The sequence below is a fragment of the Macaca thibetana genome, chromosome 19, assembly GCF_024542745.1.
Source record: "Macaca thibetana thibetana isolate TM-01 chromosome 19, ASM2454274v1, whole genome shotgun sequence".
Taxonomy (NCBI): Eukaryota; Metazoa; Chordata; class Mammalia; order Primates; family Cercopithecidae; genus Macaca; species Macaca thibetana.
This window is the reverse complement of record NC_065596.1, coordinates 27,232,131-27,258,849: the sequence shown is the minus strand read 5'-3', so window position 1 is coordinate 27,258,849 and position 26,719 is coordinate 27,232,131. Positions and strand designations below refer to the sequence as shown.

The window sequence follows — 26,719 nt, the reverse complement described above, 5'->3', positions numbered from 1 at the left end:
TGTAAGGTCAGTAGTGATGTCTCCTCTTTCATTCTTGACTTTAGTAATTTTAGTCTTTTCTTTTTTCCCTTGGTTAGTCTAGTTAAAGATTTGTCAATTTTGCAGATCTTTTCAAAGAACCAAACTGGTTTTGTCAATTTTCTCTTGTTTCTCTTTTCTCTATTTCATGTATTTCCTTTCTAATCTTTATTATTTCCTGCCTTCTGCTTGCTTTGGGTTTAGTTTGCACTTCTTTTTGTAGTTTCCTAAGATGGAAGATTAGGTTATTGATTTGAGGCCCTTTTCCTCTTTCAATATAGGCAATTTGCAGCTGTGAATTTTCCTCCAAGCACTACTTTAGTGTATCCCATATGTTTTCGTATATCATGTGTTCATTTTCATTGATCTGATTTGTCTTTTACTTAAAAAACTTTTTTTTTTTTAACTTTTTAAAAATTTTTTAGAGACAGGATCTTGTTCTGTTACCCAGGCTGGAGTGCAATGGTGCAATTGCAGCTCACTGCAGCTTGGAACTCCTGGCCTCAAGCAGTCCTTCCATCTTGGCCTCCCATAGTGCTGGAATTATAGGCATGAGCTACTGCACCTGGCCTTATTCTTAGATATTTCAACTTTTTTTTTTTTTTTTTTTTTTTTGACAGAGTCTTGCTCTGTCGCCTGGACTAGAGTACAATGGTGTGATCTCAGCTCACTGCAACCTCCGCCTCCTGGGTTCAAGCGATTCTCCTGCCTCAGCCTCCTGAGTAGCTGGGAGTACAGGTGCGTGCCACCATGCCCAGCTAATTTTTGTATTTTTTTTTTTTGAGACGGAGTCTTGCTTTGTTGCCCAGGATGGAGTGCAGAGGCCCTATCTCAGCTCACTGAAAGCTCCGCCTCCCAGGTTCACGCCATTCTCCTGCCTCAGCCTCCCCAGTAGCTGGGACTACAGGTGCCCACCACCACGCCTGGCTAATCATTTTTGTATTTTTAGTAGAGATGGGGTTTCACCATGCTAGGCAGGATGGTCTCGATCTCCTGACCTCGTGATCCACCCGCCTCGGCCTCCCAAGGTGCTGGGATTACAGGCGTGAGCCACTGCCCCCAGCAATTTTTGTATTTTTTATACGGACAGGGTTTTGCCATGTTGGCCAGGCTGGTGTCAGACTCCTGACCTCAGGTGATCCACCTTCCTCAGCCTCTTAAAATGCTGGGATTACAGGCATGAGCCACTGCACCTGGCCGATATTTCAAAAACTTTTGTTGACAATGTGAATGGGATCCAATTTTCACAACTCTAAAGTTGTGGCTCTTTTTTTTTTTTTCACATGGAGGCTCACTCTGTCGCCTAGGCTGGAGTGCAGTGGCGCGATCTTGGCTCACTGCATCTTCCACCTCCTGAGTTCAAGCAATTCTCCTGCCTCAGTCTCCCAAGTACCTGGGAATTAGGATTACAGGCATGTGCCAACATGCCCAGCTAATTTTGGCATTTTTAGTACAGACAGGATTTCACCATGTTGCCCAGGCTGGTCTTGAACTCTTGACCTCAGGTGATCCACCCGCCTTGGCTTCCCAAAGTGTTGGGATTACAGGCGTGAGCCCCACGCCCAGCCAAGATGTGGCTTTTTATAAGTGATCTTGAATTCAGCTATGGTAACCCAGTTGGAACAGCTAGTGCCCCTACGGGGCAAGCACTGATGGCACGGACGGAGGTTGATGCTAGCCACAGAGGGCCTGAGGCAACACCAGTACTGGGTTTTACTCTAGATTCTGCTCTGGCTCATACACCACCAGGTCTCAGGCTTCACCTAACCTCTACTACATATTATTTTTATAACAATTTTACAAATGAGGAAACTGAGGCTGCAATGGACAAGGAATACATAGATAGTGACCCATGAATACATAGATAGCTGGAACTGGGACAGTGGCCTACCTGGCCCCAATGTCTAGGATCTTGACCTTGGTGTTATTCTTCTTCCAGAGCTAGCCATGAGTTATCTAGAGGTCTTTAGTAGCTATTTAATAAAAGGCAGGTCCAGTCCATGGATCCTTAAATATCCCCCAGAGAGACACCTTCCCTCCAAGTGACACTCTTGTCCCTAAAACTATTCTTAGATTCTCGGATTCTTAGAGCTCCAAGGTCAAGACCTTGCTGGGTCTTCAGCCTCCCGTCCTCTGCAGTAGAACTTCCCCCTTTGCCCAGAGAGTGGGCAACGAGAGACCAAGTGGGATATTCCACTCTACCCTACACTGCCTTTGAGAGTATGTCAGATTTTACTTTCTACAGATAGCAACAATAATATCTCCTATTCCACATGCTTCCAGAATCAAGAGGTGGAGTCTATGTCTCTTCCCTTGAGCAGTCCTTGGCGACTGCCTTGACTAATAAAGTGAAGGCGACGGTATGACTTCCAAAGCTGGATTATACAAATGCCATGCATAGGCCAGGCATGGTGACTCATGTCTGTAATTCCAGGACTTTGGGAGGCTGAGGTGGGCGGATTGAGTGAGCCCAGGAATTCAAGACTAGTCTGGGCAACAAAGCGAGACCCCGTCTCAAAAAAAAAAAAAAAAAAAAAAAAAAAAAAGACATGCCTTGTTCTCTTAGGATGTTCCCTCTTGGAATCCAGCCGCCATGTTGTGAGGAAGTTCAAGAAGGAGCCAGAGGAAAGGCTCATATGAAGAGGAATGAGGTCCCAAGCCCACACTTCCCAGAAAATAGCTAGGAAAGTAGTTGTCTTCCTGAAAGCAGATTCTGATGCTATTCAGCTAACACCTTGTAGAGCAGAGAACTGTCCCTGACAAACCTTCTCCAAACTGCAGATTTGTGAGTAAAATAAATAATTGTTGTTCTCTTAAGTTGCCAGGTTTGGGGGTGATTTTTTATTCTCTTAGCAACTTTCAAGATAAAATACATTCCTGAATATTATAGTATAATTAGATAATTATAGAATAATTATAGTTGTAATTAACCATAGTGGCCATATTATACAATAGATCTCTTGAACGTATTCCTTCTATCTAATTAAAAATCTGTGCCCTTAGACCAACATCTCCCCAACTCCCCACCCCCCATAACTGTTATCTTTCTACTCTCTACTCACTTTAACTTTTTTTTTTTTTTTTTTAACAATCCCCATACGAGTAAGATCATGTGGTATTTGTTTTTCTTTGGCTTAGTTGGCTGGCTTATTTCTGGCTTATTTCACTTACAATATCCTCCAGGTTTGTCTATGTTGTTGCAAGGGACAAAATTTCCTTCTTTTTAAGGCAGAATAGTACTCTACTGTGTCTGTGTACCACATTTTCTTTATCCATTCATCTGTTGATGGCCACTTAGGTTCATTCCATATCTTGGCTATTGTGAGTGGTGCTGTAATGAACAAGGGAGTGCAGAGATCTCTTTGATATACTGATTCCATTTCCTCTGGATGTATATTGAGTAGTGAGATTGCTGGATCTTGGGGTGATTTGTTATACAGCCATAAATAACTAAAACAAAAAACGAAACAGCAAATCGGAAAATGGCAGGGCCTTTACCTGGGCCCAGATATCACTTAATGCATTGAGTCAGGCCCACACCCATCTCCAAAGCTGGTCTGTCTTTCTAAGTAGTGTACTGGAGAAGAGTAGAATCTTTGGAGCCAGGCAAACACAAGTTTACAAACCTGGCTCCAATACTTCCTAGCTGTGTGACCTGGGGCAATTTAATGGGCCTCTCTGAACCTCAATCTTCTCTTCTGTGAAATGGGCACAATCATAATTTTTCTCCCAAAATTTGTCAGGAGGATTTAGTGGGATTATATGTCTAAAGTACTCAGCCCAGAACATAGCACGTAATGAGAGCTCAATAACTGTTAGCCATGAATTACCCTGATTGTTAGATAGCTGGGTGTTGGATGCCTCTTGCTGACAATCAGTCCTGAAAAGTCTCTCTTGACAGTGGATTGGGAGCCTTTTGAGTCCCGCCACATTCCCTCTACATTGAAGTTCTCTGCCTACTGTCAGAGAGACCTGGGTTTGAATAACTCATAGCTCCTCCAGTGTCTGGCTGTGTGACCTTGGGCAGGAGACTAAACCTCTCTGGTTTTGGAATCCTTATCGGTAGGTAGGGCAGTCATAATTCCCCACTTAAGGGGTTGCAGTGAGCATGGAGAATGTAGAGGGGATAAAACAATGTCTGCTACACAATAGGAGACCATGATTGGGGCTGAAAGCAGGAGGGGCCATCCTCCTACCCTTGGCAGAATATCCAGGGATCTCTGTCTCTAGTTCTGCCCTCCACTGCAAGCCTGGCTAGTTGGGGTGGTGAACCCTCCAGAGAGGAAGGGAGGGAAGAGGGTCTTGCTGTTCTCTCATTCCCCACCAGTGGGCGCTCTGATGAAGTTAAGATGACAGCCGACCCCAACCGCGATGCCCACAGCTACCATTTATGCCTATCTGTGCGTGGGGATGAGTGCTTTGATTCATTTAAATGAGACAGGACTCTCAATGTCTTTGTTTTTAAAAAACAATCTAGCAGAGTCACAGGCTTTTATTTCCATTATGTTTGTGGGAGAAAAGTGCCAACGATCCTCTTCTGGTTTAGAGAGAGAAAACCTACAGTAATTTCTTCCTTTTAATAATAGAGAGATGACGGCTGTCACCATGGCAACAGATGATCAGGAAGACAACCAATCAGAATGGCAGGCTTCTCTGGGAGATTATTTTTCTCAAGATTGGCAACAATTTCTAGGAGAATCTCACAAGCCTCTTTTGTTCCAATTATCTTTCCAAGGACAGTCTTAAATGAACAGACCAGGTGGTGACAGGAACTCAGGGCTCCTGACTACACAGCAAAACAAGATAGGCGTTCTTGGGAATATTTTCAATTACGTTATCAGGACAGATTCTTTAGACGGTTTTATTATGCAAAACAGTATCTCTTTCCATGTAGTTGCAGGCAAAAAATATTCACTTCTATTTTACATTTTAAAAATTATGTTCCTTAATTTTTTTAAAAAAACCATTTTTTCCATTACTTTTTGACACTCCCTTTGTTAATGGTTGCAGACTTGCATTTTGTTTAATTTTAAAATTAATTTATTTATGTTTTTAAGATAGGGTTTTCCTCTGTCGCCTAGGTCGAACTGCAGTGGCATGTACATGACTCACTGCAGCCTTGACCTCCTGGTCTCAAGCGATCCTCCTGCCTCAACCTACCAAGTAGCTGGGACCAAAGGCATGCACCTCCATGCCTGGCTAATTTTTAAAACCATTTTTTTTTTTTTCTGTAGAGACAAGGTCTCACTATGTTGCCCAGGCGGGTCTTGAACTTCTAGACTCAAGCAATCCTCCTTCCTCCTTAGCTGGGCTTGGTAGCGCAATCCTCCTGCCTTTGCCTCTTGGAGGCAATCTTCCTCCCTTTGTCTCTCAAAGTGTTGGATTACAGGTGTGAGCACTATGCATGAATCCTAAGCTGTGTGACATTAGGCAAGTTACTTAACTTCCCTGTGCCTCAGTTTTCTTGTCTGTAAAATGGGCATAAAATAGTACTGACTGTGGTAGTTTTAATAAGTGTCTACAAATTCTTTACATTCCTCTTTTACAAAGATGGATTCTGGCCAGGCATGGTGGTTCACACCTGTAAATCCCAGCACTTTGGGAGGCTGAGGTGGGAGCATTGTTTGAGCCCAGGAGACCAGCCTGGGCAACATAGCAAGACCCTGTCTCTATTAAAAATATATTTAAAAATTGAAAAAATAAAAAGGTGGATTTCAGTTCCTGTCCTCTAGAATGTGGGCAGCCCCACTGACTTGCTTCTCATGAATAGATGCTAAGTGATAGCTGAGGTTAGATCAGAAAAGGTGATGCAGCCACTGTCTGACTGCAAACCTCTGAGAGACCTAGAGCTGCCACTCCCTAGCTCAGCTACTCCTGAATTCCTGACTCCTAGACACTGCAAGAGATAATAAATGATGATGATAATGATGGTGATGATGATTTTTGAGACAGAGTCTCAGCCTGTCACCCAGGCTGGAGTGCAGTGGCATGATCTTGGCTCACTGCAACTTCTGCCTCCAGGGTTCAAGTGATTTTCCTGCCTCAGCCTCCGAGGTAGCTGGGATTACAGGCGCCTGCTACCATGCCTGGTTAATTTTTTGCGTTTAGTAGAGATGGGCTTTCACCATGCTGGCCAGGCTGGTCTCAAACTCCTGGGCTCAAGTGATCCACCTGCCTCAGACTCCCAAATGTTGGGATTACAGTGTGAGCCATCACTCCTAGCCCCTCTTCCTCTTCTTATAAGGGTACTAATCCTATCATGGGGGTCCCAGCCTCCTGATCTGATCTAAATCCAATTACCTCCAAAATGCCCCGCCTCCAAATAACATCACACTGGTGGTTATGGCTTCAACATACGAATTCAGAGAGGACACAAACATTCAGTCTACAACACTCAAGCAAGCAGAAAATGGTAAGAATAATATGATTTCTCTTTTTCAGTCCATTGTCTGTGTGTCAGATATTCATGATCATACACATTATGTTCATATACATGATCTCACTTACTATGATCCTGATGTAGTGAGTAAGTTATCTATTGCTGTGTAACAAATCAGGCCAAGACTTACTGGTTGATGCGGTTTGGCTCTGTGTTCCCACCCAAATCTCATCTCAAATTGTAATCCCCACGTATTAAAGGAAGGAGGCAATTGGATCATGGGGATGGTTGTTTCCCCATGCTGTTCTCATGATAGCAAGTGAGTCCTCGTGAGATCTAATGTTTTTAATGTTTTGTTTGTTTTGTTTTGTTTTGTTTTTTGAGATAGAGTCTTGCTCTGTCGCCCAGGCTGGAGTGCAGTGGTGCGATCTTGGCTCACTGCAAGCTCTGCCTCCCAGGTTCACACCATTCTCCTTCCTCAGCCTCCCGAGTAACTGGGACTACAGGCGCCTGCCACCATGCCCAGCTAATTTTTTTTTTTTTTTGTATTTTTAGTAGAGACAGGGTTTCACCGTGTTAGCCAGGATGGTCTCGATCTCCTGACATCATGATCCACCTGCCTCAGCCTCCCAAAGTACTGGGATTACAGGCTTGAGCCACTGCGCCTGGCAGATCGAACAGTTTTATAAGTGTTTGATAGTTCTTCCTTCACACGCTATCTCATTTCCTGCCATGTAAGACATGCCTACTTCCCCTTTCGCCATTATTGTAAGTTTCCTGAGGCCTCAGCCACGCAGAACTGTGAGTCAATTAAACCTCTTTTCTTTATAAATTACCCAGTCTTGGGCAGTTATTTATAGCAGTGTGAAAATGGACAAATACACTGGTATACAACAACAATGGGCCAGGTGTGGTGGCTCATGTTTGTAATCCCAGCACTTTGGGAGGTGAGGCAGGCAGATCACTTGAAGTCAGGGGTTCGAGACCAACCTGGCCAACATGATGAAACCCCGTCTCTACTAAAAATACAAAAATTAGCTGGGCTTGGTGGCACACACCTGGAATCCCAGCTACTTGGGAGGCTGAGGCAGGAGAATCGCTTAAACCTGAGAGGTGGAGATTGCAGTATATATGTGTATGTGTATATGTGTGTGTGTGTGTGTGTGTGTATATATATATATATATATATTTTTTTTTTTTTTTTTTTTTTTTTTTTTTTTGAGGCGGAGTCTTCACTCTGTCGCCCAGGCTGGAGTGCAGTGGCACCATCTCGGCTCACTGCAAGCTCCGCCTCCCGGGTTCACGCCATTCTCCTGCCTCAGCCTCCCGAGTAGCTGGGACTACAGGCGCCCGCCACCGCGCCCGGCTAATTTTTTGTATTTTAGTAGAGACGGGGTTTCACCGTGTTAGCCAGGTTGGTCTCGATCTACTGACCTCGTGATCCGCCCGCCTCGGCCTCCCAAGGTGATTTTTTTTTTTTTTTTGAGACGTAGTCTGGCTCCATCACCCATGCTGGAGTGCAGTGGCACGATCTCAGCTCATTGCAACCTTACCTCCTGTGTTCAAGCGATTCTCCTGACTCAGCCTCCTGAATAACTGGGATTACAGGTGCCAGCCACCATGCCCAGCTAACTTTTGTATTTTAGTAGAGACAGGGTTTTACCATGTTGGCCAGGCTGGTGTTGAACTCCTGTCCTCAGGTGATCCACCCGCCTCGGCCTCCCAAAGTGCTGGGATTACGGGCATGAGCCACCGCGCCTGGCTTCAGACAATATTTCTTGAGCACCTACTAGGTGCCAAGTCATCTTCTCGGTACTGGGAACACAGCAATGAACAAATCAGACAGCAGTCCCTGTCTTTGTGGAGTCTTCCTTCTCATGGGGGGGACTCAGGCAGCAATAATGTAGAGACGTTAAATATGTGGTTTATTATGGGTTTAAAAAGAAGCTCAGGGCTGGGCACAGTGGCTCACACCTTTAATCCCAGCACTTTGGGAGGCCGAGGCGGACAGATCACGAGGTCAGGAGTTTGAGACCAGCGTGGCCAATATGGTGAAACCCTGCCTCTACTAAAAATACAAAAATTAGCCAGGTGAGGTGGCAGGCGCCTGTAATCCCAGCTACTCAGGAGGCTGAGGCAGAAGAATCACTTGAACTCAGGAGGCGGAGGTTGCAGTGAGCCGAGATGGTGCCACTGCATTCCAGCCTGGGCAACAGAAGGAGACTGTCTCAAAAGCAAAAAAAAAAAAAAAGGCTCAGTCCTCTTCCCCCACATTTTGCTGATCCTGCCTCCATGTCTCCCTCTCCAGGAGTCTGTCATCATTGTGTCCTCACCTCTAACCTGCTGGCTGGTTTTGGTACCATAGTCCCTAGCCTGATTCCTCCACTCCTGAGCCCTGTGCTGCCCTGGAGGAACGTGGCCACATTTAGCAACTAAAAAGATAGAATGCCAAGTTAAATTTGAACTTCAGATAAACAATGAGGTGCTTTTCTTTAAAAGTATAAGTATATCCCAAATGTTGCATGGATATACTCACATTAAAAAAGTATTTACTGTTTATCTGAAATTCAAATTTAACTGGGTGACATGTTTTTATAAAACATTCTTTTTGAAAAAAAAAATTTTTTTTGAGACGGAGTCTCGGTTTGTCGCCTGGGCTGGAGTGCAGTGGCGCGATCTCGGTTCACCGCAAACTCCGCCTTCCGGGTTCACGCCATTCTCCTGCCTCAGCCTCCCGAGTAGCTGGAACCACAGGCGCCCACCACCACGCCCGGCTAATTTTTTGTATTTTTAGTAGAGATGGGGTTTCACCGTGTTAGCCAGGATAGTCTGGATCTCCTGACCTCGTGATCCGCCCGCCTCGGCCTCCCAAAGTGTTGGGATTACAGGCGTGAGCCACCGCGTCTGGCCTGAAATGTTTTTATGGGTACAGAGTAAGTACATACATTTATAGGATACATGAGATATTTTGAAACAGGCCTGCAATGTGTAATTATCACATCAGAGTAAATGGGGTATCTATCCCCTCAAGCATGTACAATTTCTTTGTATTATATACACCCCAAATATACTCTTTTAGTTATTTAAAATGTACAGTAAAGTATGGGTTTGTTTTTTTCTTTCTTTTTTTTTTTTTTTTTAGACAGAGTCTTGCTCTGTCACCCAGGCTGGAGTACAGTGGTACAATCTCGGCTCACTGCAACCTCCACCTCCTGGGTTTAAGCGATCCTCCTGCTTCAGCCTCCTGAGTAGCTGGGAATACAGGTGTGCACCACCACACCTGGCTAGGGTTTTTTTTTTTTTTTTTTTTTTTTTTTTTTTGAGACGGAGTCTCGCTCTGTCGCCCAGGCTGGAGTACAGTGGCCGGATCTCAGCTCACTGCAAGCTCCGCCTCCCAGGTTCACGCCATTCTCCTGCCTCAGCCTCCCGAGTAGCTGGGACTACAGGCGCCCGCCACCTCGCCCGGCTAATTTTTTTTTGTATTTTTTAGTAGAGACGGGGTTTCACTGTGCTAGCCAGGATGGTCTCGATCTCCTGACCTCGTGATCCGCCCGTCTCGGCCTCCCAAAGTGCTGGGATTACAGGCGTGAGCCACCGCGCCCAGCCCCTGGCTAGGTTTTGTATTTTTAGTGGAGACAGGGTTTCACCATGTTGGCCAGGATGGTCTCGAACTCCTGACCTCAGGTGATCCACCGCCTCGGCCTCCCAGGCTCACACCTGGGATTGCAGGTGTAAGCCACCACACCCAGCCCTAAAATGTATTGTTGACTGTAGTCACCCTGTTGTGCTATCAAAAACTAGAACGTATTCATTCTATTTAACTATATTGTTATAACTACTAACCACCCCCACTTCGCCGTGCCCCACTACCCTTCCCAGCCCCTGGTAACCATTCTTCTACTCTCCATCTTCATGAACTCAGTTGTTTTAACGTTTAGCTCCCACAAATTAGTGAGAACATGGGACATTTTTTTTTTTTTTCCGTGCCTGGCTGTTTTCACTTAACATAATGGTCTCTGGTTCCCTCCATGTTGTTGAAAATGACAGGATCTCAATCTTTGTTATGGTTGAAAAGTACCCCATTGTGGCTGGGCACGGTGGTTCATACCTGTAATCTCAGCATTTTGGGAGGTTGAAGTGGGAGGTTCACCTGAGGTCAGGAGTTTGAGACCAGCTTGCCCCAACATAGTGAAACCTCATCTCTACTAAAGATACAAGAAAAAATTAGCTGGGCGTGGTGGTGAGTGCTTGTAATCCCTGCTACTCGGGAGGCTGAGGCAGGAGAATGGCTTGAACCCAGGAGGCAGCGGTTGCAGTGAGCCAAGGTCGTGCCATTGCACTCCAGCCTAGGCAACAGGGTGAGACTGTGTCTCAAACAAAACAAAACAAAACACCAGTACCCCATTGTGCATAGGTACCACATTTTATCCATATGTCTGTTGGTGGACACTCAGCTTGCTTCCAAATCTTGGCTGTGGTGAACTGTGCCGCAACAAACATGGGGGTGCAGGTATCTCTTGGATACACTGACTTCCTTCCTTTTGGGTATATACATAGCATGGGATTGCTGGATCATATGGTAGTTCTCTTTATAGTTTTTTGAGGAACCTCCATACTGTTCTCCAGAGTGGCTGTACTAATTTACATTCCCACCAACCGTGTTGCCAGCACTGTTATTACATATTTTGGATAAAAGCCATTGTAACTGGGGTGAGGTGATATCTCGTTGTAGTTTTGACTCACATTTTTCTAATGGTCAATGATGTTGATGTTGAGTACCTTTTCATACACCTGTTTGCCACTTGTGTGTCTTCCAAAAAAATGTCTATTCTGATCATTTGCCCTTAGGTTTTTCCAAATATAAGATCATATTATCTGCAAATAAGGATAATTTGACTTCTTCCTTTCCGATCTGGATGCCCTTTATTTCCTTCTCTTGTGTGATTGCTGTAGCTAGGACCTCCAGTACTATGTTGAGGAACAGTCGTGGAAGTGGGCATCCTTGTTTTGCTTCAGATCTTAGAGGAAAGGTTTTCAGTTTTTCCCCATTCAGTATGATATTAGCTGTATGTCTGTCATATATGACTTTTGTTGTGTTGAGGTATGTTCCTTCTATACCCAGTTTTTTGAGGGTTTTTATCACGAAGGGATGTTGAATTTTATTAAAGGCTTTGTCAGCATCAATTGAAATGATCATATGGTTTTTGTCCTTCATTTTATTGATGTGATGTATCACATTGACTGATTTGCATATGTTGAACCATCCTTGCATCCCTGGGATAAATCCCATTTGGTTATGATAAATGTGAGTGACCTTGCTTTATCTGGCAGTACAACTATGAAGTCAGAACTGTTCAAACTGAGGCTGGGAGTGGTGGCTCATGCCTGTAATCCCAGCACATTGGTAGACTGAGGTGGGCAGATCACTTGAGGCCAGGAGTTGGAGACCAGCCTGGCCAACATGGCGAAACCCTGTGTCTACTAAAAATGCAAAAAGTAGCTGGGCGTGGCGGCACAGGCCTGTGATCCCAGCTACTCAGGAGGCTGATGCAGGAGAATCACTTGAACCTGGGAGGTGGAAGTTGCAGTGAGCCGAGATCACACCACTGCACTCCAGCCTGGGTGACAGAACAAAACAACAAAACAAAAAACTGTTCAAACTAGAACTTTCTACCTCGTCACTCTGTTTGCCATTGTTTCCCACCAGGTGGAGCCATGGTCATATTTATTATCTTTACATCTTAACATGTTTACTTATGGTGGGATGACCTCCAGTGGTCCAGCCTTGTGGTATTCATGCCCTTCTGGGACCTATGCCCCTTTGTGTATAGATTGGGCATAGTGACAAGCTTCTAACAAGCAGCATATGGCAGAAGTGGTGGGATGTCACTTCTGGGACAGGTTACTGGAACACTGGTTTATGTCCTGCTGGTCCTCCCCACCTTGCCTTGCTTGTTCTGTGGAAGGGGCTGCCATGCTGGGAACTGCCCAGCGAAAGGCTCATGGGGCAAGGAACTGATGCCTCCAGTCAACAGCCAGCAAGGACCTGAGGGCTGCCCACTGCCATGAGTGAGTTTGGAAGCAGATTTTCCACCCTGAGATGCCTGCAGCTCCAGCCAGCCCCTTGACTCTAGCCTTGAGGAACCTACAGCCAAAGGCATCCGGTTACCCTCACCCTGATTCCTGACTGTTGGAAATTGTGACATCGTAAATGTTTCTTGTTTTAAGCCAATACATTTTGGTGTAATTTTTGTTTTGTTTTTGTCTTTTTGAGACAGTGTCTCACTCTGTCGCCTGGGCTGGAGTGCAGTGGTACGATCATGGCTCACTGCGTGCAGCCTTGGCCTCCCAGGCTCAAGTGATCCTCCTGCCTCGGCCTCTCAAAGCACCAAGGTTATAGGCATGCGCCACAATGCCTGGCCTGGCATAATTTGTTATGTGGCAGTAGATAACTAATACATAAGTAACACATATTCTTCTCCCGACTCCCTCTTTTTCCCCCGTCATTGGACTGTCATGTCTGTGAGGGTAGGGACGATTATCAGTATTGTAACCTGTGTGTCATCAGACAGCACAGCACAGCACAGGGTATGTTTGTGCCTGGTGTTCAAAAGTTCGTGAGACCAGGCAGAATGGCTCATGCCTCTAATCCCAGCACTTTGGGAGGTCAGGGAGGGCAGATCACCTGAGCTCAGGAGTTTGAGACCAGCCTGGGCAACATGGTGAAACTCCACTTCTGCAAAAAATACAGAAATCAGTGGACCTGTCAGTCACATGTACAAAATATGTTCACAGCAACACCTAGATTAGTGTTTGATCAAATAACTGGGTACCAGGTCTAGTGTATTAGTCTGCTCTCACGTTGCTGATAAAGACATACCCAAGACTGGGTTATTTATAAAGAAAAAGAGGTTTAGGCCAGGCATAGTGGCTCACGCCTGTAATCCCACCACTTTGGGAGGCTGAGGCGGGCGGATCACGAGGTCAGGAGATCAAGACCATCCTGGCTAACACAGTGAAACCCCGTCTCTACTAAAAAAAAAATACAAAATACAAAAAATTAGCCGGGTGTGGTGGCAGGCACCTGTAGTCCCAGCTACTCCGGAGGCTAAGGCAGGAGAATGGTGTGAACCCAGGAGGCGGAACTTGCAGTGAGAAGAGATTGAGCCACTGCACTCCAGCCTGGGCGACAGAGCGAGACTCTGTCTCAAAAAAAAAAAAAAAAAAAAAGGCATAATCCAGGTCTTGTCACCCCTGTTGAAGACTCTCCAAGGCTCTGTCTTATGCATGAAATAAAAAAGGAACCTCAGGGCCGAGCACGGTGGCTCAAGCCTGTAATCCCAGCACTTTGGGAGGCCGAGACAGGCGGATCACAAGGTCAGGAGATCGAGACCATCTTGGCTAACACGGTGAAACCCCGTCTCTACTAAAAAAATACAAAAAACTAGCCGGGCGAGTTGGCGGGCGCCTATAGTCCCAGCCACTCGCGAGGCTGAGGCAGGAGAATGGCGTAAACCCAGGAAGCAGAGCTTGCAGTGAGCTGAGATCCGGCCACTGCACTCCAGCCTGGGCGACAGAGCGAGGCTCCTTCTCAAAAAAAAAAAAAAAAAAAAAAGGAGCCTCTATACCTTGATCTCTTCCTGCCTCGAGTTGAGACTTCACTGAGTCTTGCTCACTGGGGGCTGCCCTTCTCTGGCCTCTCTCAGATCCTTAAGTCCTCCAAGTCCTTTACTAAAGATCTCTGGGCTGGGCGCGGTGGCTCAAGCCCGTAATCCCAGCACTTTGGGAGGCCGAGACGGGCGGATCACAAGGTCAGGAGATCGAGACCATCCTGGCTAACACGGTGAAACCCCGTCTCTACTAAGAAATACAAAAAACTAGCCGGGCGAGGTGGCGGGCGCCTGTAGTCCCAGCTACTCGGGAGGCTGAGGCCGGAGAATGGCGTGAACCCGGGAGGCGGAGCTTGCAGTGAGCTGAGATCCGGCCACTGCACTCCAGCCTGGGCTACAGAGCGAGACTCCGTCTCAAAAAAAAAAAAAAAAAAAAAAAAAAAAAAAAAAAAAAAAAATCTCTGTATTGGCCAGGCGTGGTGGCTTACATCTGTAATCCCAGCACTTTGGGAGGCCAAGACAGGTGGGTCACCTGAGGTCAGGAGTTCGAGACCAGCCTGGCCAACATGGTGAAACCCCGTCTCTACAAAAAATACAAAAATTAGCCAGGCGTGGTGGTGTGCACCTGTAATCCCAGCGGTTCAAGAGGCTGAGGCTGGAGAATTGCTTGAACCTGGGAGGCGGAGGTTGCAGTGAGCTAAGATCGTGCCATTGCACTCCAGCCTGGGAGACAGAGTGAGACTCCGTTCCAAAAAAAGAAAAAAAGGATCTCTATACTTTCACTTTCTCTTCTCCATGCCTGGGCCTCTCCTCTTGTCACTGCCCTTACCCACCATAGCTACCTCCTTTGTATTCCTCCCTGCCAGGTGTCACCAACTCAGAGTGACCTTCCCCAGCCCTGCTCCCTAAAGCAGAGTCCTCCTGCAGTCATTTTCCACCACATCACCTAGTTGGACTTTCCTGGTAGCACATTTTTTTGCTCCATGAAATGATTGTATTTCCAGTTATTTATTTAGTTTCCACTTATCCTTATCCTAGTAGACGGGAAGCCCCAGGAGAGCTCAGACTTGGTCTGGTGACTGCTCTCTGTCCCATCAGTGACAGTCTCAGTGTCCTCAGATCTGGGATTATTCATGTGAGTCCAACACCCCCAGAGCCCTCGAGAAGAAAGGGAGAGGCCGTGGTGGGATGGACATCCCTGCCTGCTCAGCCCTTCTCCCTGGGGTCTCTTGGATCTGAACAGCAGCAAGAGATCAGGGCAAATAAATCACTCAATGCTTGTGTGTTTTGTGCGTGTTTTTAGTGCCTCTAGATGCTGAGCATTCGAGGGTTAGTTTCTGAGGTTTTCTGAAATATGCTGGGGCCTTAGTATCGGAAGCAAATTAGGATACCTGTTGTCTGCCTGTGCTCTGTGTCAACCTGAGGAACTCTCGGCTGGGCCACGTGGAGGGTACACAGGGTGGACCCCACAACCCCAGCCCCAGCCTTCCTTCTACTTGTGTTTTTGTAGCACCTGACCCACCTGCTCCCAACCTGCATTTTAGCTTTGACACTTGTGCTATAACTTGTCCTGCCAGTGTTTCGCTGAGACCAAGCATGCCGGAAATGCAGCTTCCCTTGTCATCACTTATCCTCATTGGCTAACAGGAGTTCTACTCTTTTTATTTTATTTTATTTTATTTTATTTTATTTTATTTTATTTTATTTGAGACAGGGTCTTGCTCTGTCACCCAGGCTGTAGTGGAGTGGTGCAGTCTCAGCTCACTGCAACTTCAGCCTCCTGGGCTCAAGCAATTCTCCTGCCTCAGCCTCCCGAGTAGCTGGGATTACAGGCACCCGCCACCATGCCCGGCTAATTTTTCTATTTTTAGTAGAGACGGGGTTTCACGATGTTGGTCAGGCTGGTCTCAAACTCCTGACCTCAGGTGATCCACCTGCTTTGCCTCCCAAAGTGCTGGGATTACAGGTGTGAGCCACTGCGCCAGCTGAAAATAATTTTTAAATCTTATTTTCCAAGTGTTGAATAATTTTCCTGCACAGAGCTCCTGAAATCATGTTATCTCTAAAGGTAACTCTTGATAAGATAAAAGGCTGGTCTGATTCTGGTTTGTACTATCCTTCATTAAAATATCGGAGAACCCACAATTGTTATGGGAAGTAGAAAACAAATTGGAGCTTAATTTGTGGCATATATTCCTAATCCCAATGATCAATAATGTCTGTATATCATTTATATTAGTACACAGATTCAGTGGTGGCTGTTTCATGTGGTCTCTAAATTGTGCCTTTATATAGTGTAGGTTCTGTCCTATTTGGCTCGGTAAACCTACATAGGTAAAACAAGAGGTGTTAATTGCACACAGAGGCCTCCTTGTTGTATGGTTAGTACATCTAGAATGATGTGGTGGTGAGCACTGCTAAAACCAGAGAATTAGCTTCTGTCTGGAGATTATGTAAGGAATCTGGAGTTGCATATTTGAATTGGACTCTACTAGTCTGGAACTGTTTCTTTTACTGCCTACTTTTTTTTTTTTTTTTTTTTTTTGAGACAGAGTCTCCCTCTGTCACCTGGAGGTGGAGTGCAGTGGCATGCTCTCGGTTCACTACTTTTGTATTTTTGTATTTTTGATTTTTGTATTTTTTGGTAGAGACAGGGTTTCACCATGTGGCCAGGCTAGTCTCAAACTCCTGACCTCAGGTGATCACCTCCCAAAGTGCTGGGATTACAGCCATGAGCCACCACGCCCTACTGCCTACTTTTATGGGTGAATTCTTTCTCCTTCAAGATCCTTTAAGTCTGGACTGAGATCCTGTAAACCACAGCATATGTACTGGTTTAATTTCCTGGGAGGACTTGTGGGATCTGGTTCTACAAATGAAGTTCTACACATCAGCCTTTGTTCCATAATGGTGGGCTTTTCATACTAGATTAACTGGGTTTATTCTCACATACGATATTGTCAGTATAGCCTTGGTAGTACATTTCATTTGTCTATATCCTTGCAACTATGGGAGCCAATGAATATTAAACCCATGAAAATGCTACATTGTCAGGAAGGATGAAGTTATTTGTAATAATATCTACCCATTATTCTAAGTAGTTGCACAGACTACTTAGTCAATTGATGTTTTTCATATTTTTATCAGAATCATTATGAATCTTTCCGGATATAATATATGTAAATATGGTTCAGTTATTTATTGATACATTATAACCATAAAATTCAAGCACAGTCAATGTTCTTTGTTAAGGAGCAGTTATAATTTTTCTAAGCCTTACCCATCATAAATGCATTTATCTGCATTCTGATTAGAATTATTATAATATTTCAGTCTCTGATGACTTGTTAGCTTGTAATTTTTTTTTTTTTTTGAGACAGTCTTGGTCTGTTACCCAGGCTGGACTGCAGTGGTGCAATCATGGCTCACTGTAGCTTTGATTTCCTGGGCTCAGGCAATCTTCCCACCTCAGCCTCCTGAGCTGGGACTACAGGCATGTGTCACCTCACCTGGCTAATTTTTTAAAAAAATTATTTTTTGTAGAGATGGAGTCTCACTATATTGCCCAGACTGGTCTCAAACTCCTGGGCTCAAGACATCATCCTAACCCTACCTTCCAAAGTGTTAGGATTACAGGCGTGAGCCACCGCACCCGGACAGTTTATAATTTATATTGAGATTTGACACCGGATATGTTTTCCAGAATTTGGAAGAGTCAGATGGAAAACTACTACTGAAAGGCTTTCATTCCAATTTCCGCAAGTATAAGTGTTAAATTGAAAGTTGTCCGTGGGTCACAAAGAAAGGAAAAGAGCTTCTTTCTATGCCCATAAAAAGGAAGGACATTTGTAAAGCAATTCTCAATAATATTAAAAATAAATAACCACAAGTAGATTTCTTCATCAGTTTCATTTTGTTCTGTGTAAATAGGAGTCTTTTTTTTTTTTTTTAAAATCCAACAGAGTTGGTCGTCATGAAATAATCTACCTATGGACTAGAAAGAATTCTGGAAATCCTGTTTCTACTTCTGGTACAAAATATCACAGGTGTCTACTTGAGGTGACAATGCTGGTTTACATGGTGATATGGTTTGCCTGTGTCCCCACCGAAATCTCGTCTTGGATTGCAGCTCCCACAATTCCCATGTGTTGTGGGAGGGACTTAGTGGGAGATAATTGAATCATGGGGGCAGGTCTTTCTCGTGCTGTTCTCACAAGATCTGATGGTTTTTTTGTTCTGTTTTTTGGCTGAGGACAGGGGACTTTATTGATGGTACACCACAAGGTGTGGCTCCCTAGACCCCTCCCTCTTCAGGGCATCTGCATGGAAACTGTGAGGAAGGGAGATTCTCAGTGTGGTGAGGGACTGAGTGTGGCAGGGACTCCCTAGCAGTGAGGACCTCTGTCTTCCTCTCATGCTGTCTCTGGGGCTGGTGGTCTGGGGGTCTTACTCCTTGGAGGCCATGTGGGCCATGACGTCCACCATCCTGTTGCTGTAGCCAAATTCATCATCATACCAGGAAATAAGCTTGACAAAGTGGTTGTTGAGGGCAATGCCAGCCCCAGCATCGAAGGTGGAAGAGTGGGTGTCACTGTCGAAGTTGGAGGAGATGACCTGCTGCTCAGCGTAGCCCAGGATGCCCTTGAGGAGGCCCTCCAATGCCTGCTTCATCACTTTCTTGATGTCATCATATTTGGCAGGGTTTTCCCAGATGGCAGGTCAGGTCCGTGACCATCACGTTGGCAGTGGGGATATGGAAGGCCATGCCAGTGATCATCCCATTCAGCTCAAGGATGATCTTGCCTACAGCCTTGGCAGTGCCAGTAGAGGCAGGGATGATATTCTGGAGAGCCCCACGGCCATCATGCTACAGTTTCCCAGAGGGGCCATCCACAGTCTTCTGGGTGGCAGTAATGGCATGGACTGTTGTCATAAGTCCTTCCACAATACCAAAGTTGTCATAGATGACCTTGGCCAGGGGCACTAAGCAGTTGGTGGTACAGGAGGCATTGCTGATGATCTTGAGGGTGTTGTCATACTTCTCATGGTTCATGCGCATCACGAACATGGGAGCATCAGAAGAGGCGGCAGAGATGATAACCCTTTTGGCTCCTCCCTGCAAGCGAGCCCCAGCCTTCTTCATAGTGGTGAAGACACTGGTCGACTCCATGATGGACTCAGCGCCAGCATCGCCCCATTTGATTTTGGAGGGGTCTTGCACCTGGAAGATGGTAATGGGATTTCCATTGATGACAAGCTTCCTGTTCTCAGCCTTGATGGTGCCATGGAATTTGCCATGGGTGGAATCATACTGGAACATGGAGACCACATAGTTGAGGTCAATGAAGGGGTCATTGATGGCAACAATATCTACTTTACTAGAGTTAAAAGCAACCCTGGTGACCAGGCTCCCAATTCCAACAAGTCCATTGACTCCAGCCTTCAACTTCACCATAGTGTCTCAGGGACATATGTGGCTGGCAATGCACAAGAAGATGCGGCTGTCTGTTGAACAGGAGGAGCAGAGAGCCAATCTGATGGTTTTATAAGGGGGAGTTTCCCTGCACAAGTTCTCTCTCTTGCCTGCTGCCATGTAAGATGTGCCTTTCGCCTTCTGCCATAATTGGAAGGCCTCCCCAGCCCCACGTGGAACTGTAAAGTCCATTAAACCTCTTTTTCTTTATAAATCACCCAGTCTTGGGTATGCTTTTATCAGCAGCGTGAAAACAGACTCATACACATGGGAAAGCCCGAACCCAATGAGTCTATTTCTTGAAGTGTCAATAGCTCAGGGTATCAGGTATTGTCTATTCATCAAGGCACTTTGACTCTCCGTTGTCCAAGACCCAATTTCTGGCCTGTAGTTTCCAGGTAACCTTCAGGAAAGTATGAAAGGAAAGCAGAAGTCATTGATTGTAGGACTAAACAATGATGGGGAATTTACTACAGTGACTAATACTATCTAAAAAGAAGAAAACAGAATGCTCTATTAGGGCGTACTATATAATTATTCCAAGAGAATTAAATCAGTGTTTCTCCTGGGGGCAAGAACAAATTATGGACACTGAAGATATTGACACATCACCATCCTGTAAAAGTGGACAGTCTCTGAGATATATTTATAACAGTGACATTTAATGCACAAAATTAATCTAAGGAAGGCTGAGCTCATCTTTTTAATTTGAAAGCATTTTTCACATTGTGTGTTCAAAAATCAGGGAGGTTTTTACACTATTGTTGAATCATTTTAAAAACAGAATCATATCAAATATAGGCTGGGCATGGTGGCTCACGCCTGTAATCCCAGCACTTTGAGAGGCCAAGGCAGGTGGATTGCTTGAGCCCAGGAGTTTGAGACAGCCTGAGCAACATTCTCCAGCTGAGGCAGGAGAATCGCTTGAACCCGGGAGGCAAAAGTTGCAGTGAGCCAAGATCATGCCACAGCACTCCAGCCCAGGTGACAGAATGAGACTCTGTCTTGAAAAAAAAAAAAAAAAAAAAAAAAGGATATCAAATATACTTAAGGTTTCTAGTGTCCCGCCCTTGTGTGTATTTCCTATGGTGGGCTACAAGGCGAGGGAACAGATCTTTGGTGCTTTGGCCACCCAGGAAGGGCCAAAGATTATTTTGAACATACAAACATCTTGATGATTTTTAACTTTTCTTAATTTATAGTCTGATTTTATGAAAGGAAACATCAGAAAGAATTGTCCAAAATACCAATCACTTGACTAAAATAGGTGCATAATTGCCTAAGAGAAAGGAGTAATTATAGCTTGGCTACCCTATTAGCCATAATGACGATCAAGATATTCAAAAATAGGCCAGGCACAGTGGCTTATGCTCGTAGTCCAACTCTTTGGGAGGCTGAGGCAGGAGGATCGTTTGAGTTCAGGAGTTTGAGATCAGCACGGGCAATATAGGGAGACTCTGTCTCTACAATTTTTTTTTTTTTAAATTACCTGGGCATGGTGGTGCATGCCTGTGGTCCCAGCTGAGATGGGATTATCACTTGGATCTGGGAGTTCAAGGCTGTAGAGAGCCATGATTGCACCTCTGCACTGCAGCTTGGGTGACAGAGTGAGACCCTATCTAAAAAAAAAAAAAGAAAAAAAGAAAAAGTAAATATAGGCCAGGCACGGTGGCTTATGCCTGTAATCCCAGCACTTTGGTAAACTGAAGTGAGTGGATCACCTGAGATCAGGAGTTTGAGACCAGCCTGGCCAACAAAGCAAAACGCTGTCTCAGACAAGCCTGGCCAACAAGGCAAAACCCTGTCTCTACTAAAAATACAAAAAATTAGCCAGGCATGGTGGCGTGTGCCCGTAGTCCCAGCTACTTGGGAGGCTGAGGCAGGAGAATCACCTGAACCTGAGAGGCAGAGGTTGCAGTGAGCCAAGATCATGCCACTGGACTCCAGCCTGGGTGACAGAGTGAAACTCTGTCTCAAAAATGAATGAATGAATGAATGAATGAATGAATAAATAAATAAAGTAGAAGGTAACTATAAGGGAATTTCACTTTTTATAAGTGAGAATCTTTTATTGCACGTTTTAAAAAATAAGCAATTCAACAGTATGACAAAGGTCAGCAAAAAGGAAGACAAAGTTAAATCTTCTCAAACAAGAATATTTAGTAAGGCAAGAACCTCTGCTACCCAGACAAACTTCACAGAAGGTAAAGAATAACTTTTTACTATGTTTTGCTGAGAGCAGACTGAATACTTTAAGATCCCTTTATCATTTTAAAGACAGAAAAAAACATCAAATTCTAGTTTTACTGTTTTTGCCCATCATCCAGATGGCATGATACAGTCTGTTTTTCTCATTTTCTTTTTAAAATCTTATATGTTAACCCATACTTATACATTATCCAGGTGTTCAAAGATTATTCATTAAGTAGCTCAATATTAGTTTGAGGCCATAAAATTAAAAAGAATATTATATAGTATGTTTAAACTGGCACTACAGTATGTCATAATCTTATTTTCACTGAGTATATATTCTAGGTTGGCATTTACTTTTTCTCAGCCCTTTAAAAATATGATTCATTGTCTTCTGATTGAGAAGTCAGCTGTCAGCTTTAATGTTTCTCCTTTGAAGGTAATGCACCCTTTTTTATATGACTGCTTTTAAGATTTTTCTCTTTGCCTTTGTCTTTTAGGAGTTTTACTATAATGTGTCTGTGTTTGATTTCCTTCATGTTTATTTTATTTTGGGTTTGAAAGACTTCTTGAATTTGTGGATTAGTGTCTTTCATCAGTTCTGAAACATTTGCAGATGTTATGCCTGTGAGTATTGCTTCTGCACCATTTCCTCTCTGTATGTCTTCAGGGACTGCAGAAGTCAGCTCACCTCTCTGAGATATTGAGCAATTAGTCTTTTATGGATCAGGCTTACGGTTTCCTTAGTAGGAAAATTTCCTCAAATGCTTGGTAAGTTTTTGGTCTATTTGCTTCCAATCAATTCCATTTATGAGTCCCACCCCTAAAGATCTCTTCTAGATATAATGCTTAAGCATTTAGACTTTTTCTTTTTCTTATGGGAAATTTTAAACTGTCCAAAAGCAGGGAGAATGTATAATGAAACTTCTTATGTTCAATGATTGTCAATATATGTCAGTCTTATTTCATCTATATACTCCTACTTTCCCTTATGATTGGATTATTTTAAAGCAAATTTCAGACATAGTATTTAACTTATAAACACTTCAGTATGTATCTCCAAGAGATAACTACTATTAAAAACATAATTACAATATAATTACAATATCCCCCCAATATTAAAAATATTTTCTCTTAATTTTTTTTTTGAGGCAGGGTCTTGCTCCATTGCCCAGGCTGGGGTGCTGTGGCATGATCATGGCTTGGTGCAGCCTCCACCTCCTTGATTCAAGTGATTCTCCCACCTCAGCCTCCAAAGTAGCTGGAACTACAGGTGTATGCCACCATGCCTGGCTAATTTTTTATTATTATTATTTTTTTTTGTAGAGATGGGGTCTTGCTATGTTGCTTAGGCTGGTCAAAAATTCCTGGATTCAAGCAATCTTCCCACCTTGGCCTCCCAAAGTGTTGGGATTACAGGCATGAGCCACTGCACCTGGCCAATACTTTCTTAATATCACCAAGTATCTAGTCAGTGTTCAAATTTGTCCGATTGTCTCATAATTTTAAAACATTTTCAATCAGGATCAAAACAAAGTCCATATATTTCATTCAACTAATACACCTCCCCTTCTTTTTTTCTTTGTGATTTTTAAATAGCTTTATTTAGAGAAAATCCATGTATCATATAATCCATCCATTTAAAGGTTACAGTTCGATGGCTTTTAGTATATTCACAGAGTTGTGCAACTATCGCCCTTATCTAATTCTAGAACATTTCATCATCCCAAAAAAGAAACCCCATGCTGGTTGGCAGCCCCTGCAACCACTCAGTTTCTTCTTTTTCTACAGATTTGCCTATTATGGTTATTTCATATAAATGAAATCATACAACATGTGGGCTTCTGTGTCTGGCTTCTTTCACTTAGTATAATGTTTTAAAGATTCATCCATATTGTAGCATGGATCATTATTTAATTTCTTGCAGTTATTTTTTGGAGAAACCAGGTCATTTTCTCCTATAGCTTTTCCACATTCTGAATTCTGCTGACTGCATCCATGTGGGGTTTCTTAATGTATTCCTCTGTTCCCTGTTTATCCTGTAAACTAGTATTTAGAACTAGAAGCTCAATCAAATTTAAATCTCACTCTTTGGCAAGACAACTTTACAGATGGTGCAGTGAGCTTCCATAAGGTGTCTGTAAGCCATTGATAGTTCCTGTGATCACTCCACATTTATAGCAGCTATTTGAGACCATTGGAAACAACAATCTTGAATGGAACAATAATATATGGAATCAGATTTTTGCTAATGGTCTGATTCTCCCTTTCTGGCCATGAAATATTAATGTCCATTCTCAAAAAGGCGTGGAGGCTCTCTCTTGTTGTTTAGTAACCTTGTCAATCTGTAAGACTCCAAGCCTCTAGACTCACAATACATTTATATGTTAAGCTAAAGAAAGAAAATGCCTCTTTCCTTTGCTGAATTTTACTTCTGTCCATCTTTGTTTGTGAACTGGTCAATTCTTGCCTGGGAGCATTTCTGACCTATGATTTGTTAAAAGTAGCAGGAAGTAGCCAGAACACATCAATATCCTGCCTTTTAAAAACCATTCCCCCACAGACATATAGATCAATGGAGTATAACTGAGATTCCAGAAATAAACTGTCATATTCATGGCCAATTGATTTTCAACAAGAGTGCCAAGATCATTTAACGGGGGAAGGAATAGTCTTTTTATCTAATGGTGCTGGGATAATTGGATATCCACAAGCAAAGGAATAAAGTTGGACCCCTACCTCACACCATATACAAAAATTAACTCAAAACAAATAAAAGACCTAATTGTAACAGCTAAAAGTATACAATCTTAGGAGAAAACATAGAGTAGGCCTTGATGATCTTAAACTAGGCAATGATTTCTTAAATATGTCATGAAAGGCATGAACAACTACAGAAAAAAATAGGTAAATGGGGCATCATCAAATTGTAAAACTTTCACGCTTTGAAGGGTACCATCAAGAAAGTAAAAAGACAAACAGAATGGGATAAAATATTTGTAAATTATATATATAGTAAGAGTCTAGCATCTGAGAAATATATATATATATGTATATATATAATATATAATTCTTGCAACTCAACAACAAAATATAAACAATCCCAATTTAAAATGGGAAAATAATTTAAACAGACATTACTTTGAAGAAGATATACAAATGACCAAGAAGTGCATGAAAAGAAGGAAACATCATTAGTCATTAGGAAAATGCAAATCAAAATCACAATGAGATACTTTACACCCACTATGATGGCTATAATAAAAATGACAGACAACAACAAGTCTTGGAAAAGATGTAGAAAAATTATAATTCTCTTGCATTGCTAGTGGGGAATGTAAAATGGTATAGCAACTTTGGAAACCAACTTGGCAGCTCTTCAAAAGTTAAACATAGAGTTACCATATGGCCCAGCAATTCCACTCCTAGATATATACCCAAGAACATATGTTCACACAAAAACTCATACATGAATGTTTAGGGCAGTATTATTTATAAGATTCCCAAAATAGAAATAACCTAAATGTCTCTCAACTGATGAATAGATAGATAAAATTTAGGATATCCATACAATGGAATGTTATTCAGCCATAAAAAAAAAAATGAAATTTGAACACATGATACAACATGGATGAACCCAGAAAACATTATGCTCAGTGAAAAAAGCCAGACACAAAAGGCCACATACTGTATTATTTTATATTTCTAAGATATCCAGAATAGACAAATTGACATAGACAGAAAGTAGGTTAGAGGTTGCAAAGGGCTGGGGGTAGAGGAGAATGGAGAGTGATTACTAATGGGTATGGGGTTTCTTTTTAGGGCAATGAAAAAGGTCAAGCATTAGATTGTGGTGATGGTTGCACAACTTTGTGAATATATAAAATACACTAAATTGTATACTTTAAAGGAGGTGAATTTTGCAGTAGATGAATGATATCTCAATTTAAAAATTATAACAACAAATTATTCCCTAAATAACAATTACAGAGTTGTTTGGGGTGATGAAAAGTTCTAGAAATAGATAGTGGTGATGATGTCACAACATTGTGAATGCAATTAATACCACTTAATTGCACACTTAAAAGTGGTTAAAATAGCAACTTTCATGTTATATATATTTTACTACAATAAAAAACCCTATTTTTTAACAGGTCCCTAAACCATAGACTTCATAAGTATGTGGACTGTCTTCAATGTTATTGCAGATGATTTCTCTACTAAATGATTTTACACAGCCCCATAGGGGTCATTGGCCATGAGGTCTGCAAAATCTTTTTTTTTTTTTTTTTTCTGAGATACAGTCTCTCTCTATCACCCAGGCTACAGTGCAATGGCACCATCTGGGCTCACTGCAACCTCTGCCTGCCGGGCTCAAGCAATTCTCTCACCTCAGTCAACTGAGTAGCTGGGATTACAGGCAACTGTCATCATCCCTGGCTAATTTTTGTATTTTTGTAGAGATGGAGTTTCACCATGTTGGCCAGGCTGGTCTTGAACTCCTGACCTCAGGTGATCTGCCCACCTCAGCCTCCCAAAGTGCTGGAATTACAGGTGTGAGCCACCATGACCAGTCAAAAATCTGTATTTAAAATTACCTGTTGCCTGATTGTTAAGTCAATGTCACATATTTTAGGCAGCACCACTACCAGGTACCAAGTTGTGTGTTAGTCAGGGTACAGGCTAAGTAAGCTATGAATACCAAAAAACTTCAAAACACAATGACCCATGATTCTGGATATGATGAAATTGTTTATGAAAGACCAATAGTGTTGCTAGGAGTAATTTGAAATGCCAATTAAAAATGTAAAAAACAGCAATGATTATTTCAAAGCATTGGTGAGCTGCCAAGGCAACTAGGAGTCAAGAGAACAAAATCCCAAATATGGGGGAACAGTATAGAGAGATGAGCTGAGCCAACATTCTGCAGTTTCTGCCTCCAGGGCATTTGACACTTCTGGGCATGGGGAAGGAGACTAAAGATCTGGGCAAAAGAATTGGGCAGAAGAATCCTTTTCAGACACCCACAGAGCAGGAAGGACAAAATTA

General features: G+C 43.3%; 1 protein-coding gene and 1 pseudogene across 46 annotated transcripts in view; both read right to left on the bottom strand.

The window, feature by feature from the left end:
- CALM3 (calmodulin 3) overlaps positions 1–26,719 on the bottom strand; it is a 203,052-nt gene that overhangs the window by 25,016 nt on the left and 151,317 nt on the right. Inside the window, exon 1 of one of the 46 annotated variants that reach the window (XM_050772292.1) lies at positions 10,243–10,246. The exons of 44 other annotated variants lie outside the window; for them this stretch is intronic. The gene's annotated coding sequence lies outside the window, so the exon portion shown is untranslated. Of the gene's footprint in view, positions 1–3,045; positions 3,050–10,242; positions 10,247–26,719 lie in introns of those variants that run through there. One more of the 46 variants, XM_050772265.1, reaches the window with a different exon arrangement.
- On the bottom strand, positions 18,227–19,462 carry LOC126943493 (glyceraldehyde-3-phosphate dehydrogenase-like; annotated as a pseudogene).